Raw genomic sequence first — 6,000 nt, 5'->3', positions numbered from 1 at the left:
TTGGAATGTGCAGAAATGAATAGACTAACATTGGCAATTAAGGGAAAGGAAGAACCAGAGTATTATAGGATATGGGGGCAATTCTATCAATGGATAGAGATGAGATATAATAAAAATTAATATAAATGCAAGAATTTTGGAAAAAGTGTAATAAATTAAATTAAAATGTAAAAGTAAGATAGAAATGTAGTAAGAAAATGATGGTAAACGGGGAATATGATGACACAAAATATGTATTCAGATGACACACTGAATAATTAATGATATATTATTTGTTTAAACATAAAAATAAAAAAACTTCTTTAAAAAAGAAAAGAAACAGCACCTTTGGGACAGGTAGTCCTCAACTTACGATCAGAATTGAGCCCAAATTTCATGTCGCAAAGTGAGAAATTTGTTAAGCTAGTTTTGCCCCATGTTACGACTGAGCCATAGTGGCGCAGTGGTTAGAGTGCAGTACTGCAGGCTACTTCAGCTGACTGCGGGCTGCCTGCAATTTGTAGTTCAAATCTCACTAGGGTCAAGGTAGACTCAGCCTTCCGTCTTTCCGAGGTCGGTAAAATGAGAACCCAGATTGTTGGGGGCAAGAGGCTGACTCTGTAAACCGCTTAGAGAGGGCTGTAAAGCAGTGTGAAGCGGTATATAAGTCTAAGTGCTGTTGCTATTTTCTCGCTTCATTTGTTAAGTGAATCACTGAGCTCTTAAATTAGTAAAACGGTTGTTAAGTGAATCTTGACTTCCCCATTGACTTTGCTTGTCAGAAGGTCGCCAAAGGAAATCACACATTTCTGGGAGACTGCAACAGTCATAAATGCGAGTTAATTGTCAAGCATACGAATGTAAATCACGTGACCACGGGGAGGCTGCAACAGTCGTAAGTGTGAAAAATGGTGGTAAGTCACTTCTTTTCAGTGCCGTGGTGACTTCGAACGGTCACTAGATGAACTGTTGTAAGTCGAGAACTTCCTGTATTCCAAAATTGGGCTTAGTGAAAGAAATGAATTCCTTTGCTGTGTTTTTATCCTAAATTTTGATGGTGGGTTACTGCGACAAGATAATTCGGGGGGAGAAACAAAGCTCTGTCTTGAAATAACTGTAATAAGTCAATAAATGAATTCTAAACTAACTGTGGTGACTCAATTAATTAACAAGTGGCAACTTCAAATCTCAACCAACAAATGCTCTGTCTTGCACATTGGCCAAAAAACAAAACAAAACATAAAATACAAATTAGATGGACATGACCTTGTAGATGACTCTCACTCTGTCAAGGACCTTGGAGTACTCATTTCTAAAGATCTAAGTGCCCGAGCCCACTGTAACCACATTGCCAAAAAGGCATTAAGACTTGTTAACCTAATCTTGCGTAGCTTCTTCTCTGGTAATATTGTACTGCTAACTAAGAACATACAAAACATTTGCTAGACCAATTCTTGAATACAGCTCATCTGTCTGGAACTCGCACTGCGTATCAGACATAAATACAATCGAGAGAGTCCAGAGATATTTTACGAGAAGAGTCCTCCATTCCTCTAACTGCAATAAAATACCTTATGCCACGAGACTCAAAATTTGAGAAGAGGAGGAGAAGAAGATAGATAGATAGATAGATAGATAGATAGATAGATAGATGAAGATGGAAGGAAGAAGAAGAAGAAGAAGAAGAAGAAGAAGAAGAAGAAGAAGAAGAAGAAGAAGAAGAAGAAGAGAAGATCGATAGATTGATAGATCTATGAAGAAGGAAGGAGGAGGAAGAGGAAGAGGAAGAGGAAGAGGAAGAAGAAGAAGAAGAAGAAGAGAAGATCGATAGATTGATAGATCGATGAAGAAGGAAGGAGGAGGAAGAGGAAGAGGAAGAGGAAGAGGAAGAGGAAGAAGAAGAAGAAGAAGAAGAAGAAGAAGAAGAAGAAGAAGAAGAAGAAGAAGAAGAAGAAGAAGAAGACGACAATGACGATGATGACAACATCCATTCAGACATGTCCATCCAAGTTTTGGCGGCTCTATGGACCAGATCTCTCCACAACTTCCACTGCTTCTCTGAGTTGTTCTATACTCTTGCTGACCTCAGCTTTGATGGTGTCCACGCTTACACATTCTTTCCAAGAAAACTTCATAAATGTGTCCATGGAATCCCAGGAGCCCTTCCCTCTCTGTCTTTAGCAAGAGAACCACCTCTTTGTCTTGGCCAAGTAAGCATCCTCCTTCTCTTCCCTTTGATCTTCTTCTAGATTGGGATGCACACCAACGTATCCCTCTCTGCCTTCCTCTCTGCTCTTCTTCACCACCAAGTCCTGGAGAGGCACCTGCACAAACCAATCTTGCAATTTGCCTAACGAGTGTTAAGCAACCCTGAAGGGAACTTGAAGGAACCATCCTTATCATCCTTATTGATCACAGGCTCAATGGTCAAGGCCATCATGAAATCTTCATGCCCTGTAAAAGTTAATGGAAGTTAACGATTAAAGCCGCACACATTGTGTTTTCCGCAGCTATATAAAGGGAAGCGTTTAAATGGACAGAGTCCTATCTTGAACTGCTTCTGTCTTTCTCCGCTGGGGACAAAATCTCTAACTAGATGCATCTTCTGCTCCACAGGGCTCACTGAGGACTCGTCCAGGGTAAGAAAAAGATCTGTTTACAAAGTACTGTATAACTATACAGAATCTATGCATAAACGGCATCAACAGAGGGATAGAATCGAGATCATGTGAAGTGTTAATACCACTTTATGATGCCTTGGTAAGGCCACACTTGGAATCCTGCATCCAGTTTTGGTCGCCACGATGTAAAAAAAGATGTGGAGACTCTAGAAAGAGTGCAGAGAAGAGCAACAAAGATGATTAGGGGATGATTGGAGATTAAAACATATGAAGAATGGTTGCTGGAATTGAGTATGTCTAGTTTGATGAAAAGAAGGACTAGGGGAGACATGATAGCAGTATTCCAATATCTCAGGGGCTGCCCCAAAGAAGAGGGGGTGAAGCTATTCTCCAAAGCACCTGAAGGCAGGACAAGAAGCAACAGGTGGAAATTAATCAAGGAGAGAAGCAACTTAGAACTAAGGAGGAATTTCCTGACAGTTAGAACAATTAACCAGTGGAACAACCTGCCTCCAGAAGTTGTGAATGCTCCAACACTGGAAATTTTTAAGAAGATGTTGGATAACCATTTGTCTGAAGTGGTGGAGAGTTTCCTGCCTAAGCAGGGGGTTGGACTAGAAGACCTCCAAGGTCCCTTCCAACTCTGTTATTCTATTCTATTTTATAATGAGAGATATATAGGAACTACTCCTGCAACAATACTATTGTTATTATCTACAGTATATTTAGAATTCTCTTTCTATCAGGAACTCAAGGAGGTCTACACAATCTTTTCTGCACAACCACAGGAGTTATATTCATATTTTAAAAAATATATCTTTTGTAAGTATGATGGAACTTCATGGGACCAATGTCGTTGATTGCTGTAGATACGTTCTGCACGGCAGCTAAACCTTTCAAAGAACCAGAAGTCAAGCGAAATGGATATTCTGAATAAATCTAGAAGGCACAATCTAGAAGGATTCTTGCTCTGTGGAACCCTTGGATTTGGAGCTTCTCATAGACATGGTCAACAGATCTTTCAACCTCTGTTAGGCTGAAGCTGAGCTGGAACCATTACTGAAGACGCATGGTCCATCTGCGTTGGTTCCTTGAGAAATGTAGAATCATAGGACTGGAAGGAACTGAGGAGATCTTCAAAACCAATCTCCTGACCAAGGCAAGCATTCTTATAAAGTATCCTAAACAAGATTGTCCAAGTTTTTCTTCAAACCTCCAGCGATGGTGCACCCATAATTCCAGGAGTCAAGCTGTCCCATTGTTCTCACTGTCAGGAAATTTCTCCTTAGTTCCAGATTGGATGTCTCTTCAAAACAAGCTTCCACTCATTACTTCTCGTCCTGTCCTCTGGTACTTTGGAGAATAAACCAACCCCCTCTTCCTTGGAACAGCCCCTCAAGTATTGGAAGACAGCTATCATGTCATCCCTAAACCTCCTCTTCATTAGGCTAAACATACCTAGTTCTCTTAACCGTTCATCATAAAGTTTGGCCTTCCCACCTCTTATCATCTTTGTTGCTCTTCTCTGCACCCTTTTTAGAGTGCCTCAGCATTTTTTTTAATATCATGATGATCAGAACAGGACACAGTATTCCAAGTGTGTCCCAAAGGTGCTTTTTCAAGAGACAACGGACCAGGGGTGAAATCCAGAAGATCCTGACAGGTTCTGGAGAACCAGTAGCAGATATTTTGAGCAGTTTGGAGAATCGGTAGCGGAAATTTTGAGTAGTTCAGAGAACCGGCAAATACCACCTCTGGCTGGCCCCAGAGTGGGGTGGGAATGGAGATTTGGCAGTATCCTTTCCCTGCCATGCCCACCAAGCCACACCCATAGAACTGGTAGCAAAAAAAATTGGATTTCACCACTTGCAACGGACTTTCTGGTTTTTCTTGGAAGACGTTTCGCTTCTCATCCAAGAAGCTCCTTCAGCTCTGACTGGACGGTGGGGAAAGGTGAAGAAGCTTCTTGGGTGAGAAGCGAAACGTCTTCCAAGAAAAACCAGAAAGTCCAGTTGTATCTTGAAAAAGCACCTTTGGGACAACTGTGGCCTGGATGATGGAGAATCTCCATAGTCATTCCAATTGTGGCATTAGCTGGGTATAGAGTGGTGCTATCACTTCTTGTGATCTTGATGCTTGATCTCTCTGTTGATGCGGCCTAGGACCGAATTGGCTTTTTGTGACAGCTTCATCACACTCATACTTAAGTGGTAGTCCACCAGGACACCTAGTTGCCACTCACAGTTACACAGGAGTGTACCATTCTTTGTGGTCTCGGAAGGATGCAGCTCATCAGCCAACCAAAACCTCTATACTCCTTGCCTGAGAAGCTTTCTGGGACCCCATTGGCATGTCCTCATCGGAGTAGGTATCAAGAGGTCATTTAGCCTGCAATTGTTTGGTTTACGTTTCAGGAAATACACTCCGGAAAACTGAGGAGAAGTTACCTTTGAGCAAATATTCATGGGATGGTGATGATAACGGGCTCAAACATCGGTGGTTGTTGTTTTGGTAATTTTAAGTCAGTGTAAAAAGGTAAAGGTTCCTCTCGCACATATGTGCTAGTCGTTCCTGACTCTAGGGGGCGGTGCTCATCTCCGTTTCAAAGCCGAAGAAGAGCCAGCGCTATCTGAAGACATTTCCGTGGTCACGTGGCCGGCATGACTAAACGTCAAAGGCGCACGGAACGCTGTTACCTTCCCACCAAAGGTGGTCCCTATTTTTCTACTTGCATTTTTTACGTGCTTTCGAACTGCTAGGTTAGCAGAAGCTGGGACAAAGTCATGGGAGCTCACCCCGTTACGCAGCACTAGGGATTCGAACCGCTGAACTGCCGACCTTTCTGATCGACAAGCTCAACGTCTTAGCCACTGAGCCACCGCATCCCTGTTTAAGTCAGCTCAAAAGTCAGTTTTCTTCAAAGGCTTTTCAGAAATGGTTTGCCACTGTCTGGAGGTGGGACGTTAAAATGTTTTGAGTAAGCCCCACTTCCCCTCACACAACCTTACCTTGGCATGGCACCCACACTGATTTTCCTTGTTGTAATCCGGCTGGGAAGATTGCAAATGGAGTTGAGGTGACTCTAGGATCAGGCTGGTTGCCAAGTGCCCAAATTTGAATCGGATGCTGCATCGGTTGTAAGAGCGAGGACTGGTCGTAAGTTACTTTTTTTTTCCAGTACCGTTGTAACTTCGGATGGTCCCTAAATGAATGATTATAAGTTAAGGACTACCTGTAAATCTGTGTGTGGATGGGTGGCTGCACACACACAAATGCATATACATGCACGCTCATTTGTGTGTGTGTGAAAGAGAGAGACAGAGACAGGGAGAGAGGAAGGGAGAAAGACAGAGAGAGATAGGAAGAGAAAAGAAGGAGAGAGAGAGAGAGGAGAGAGAGG

The sequence above is a fragment of the Pantherophis guttatus genome, chromosome 7 (genome assembly GCF_059756535.1).
Source record: "Pantherophis guttatus breed Tessera chromosome 7, ASM5975653v1, whole genome shotgun sequence".
In the NCBI taxonomy this organism is placed as follows: Eukaryota; Metazoa; Chordata; class Lepidosauria; order Squamata; family Colubridae; genus Pantherophis; species Pantherophis guttatus.
This window is presented reverse-complemented; position numbering follows the sequence as displayed.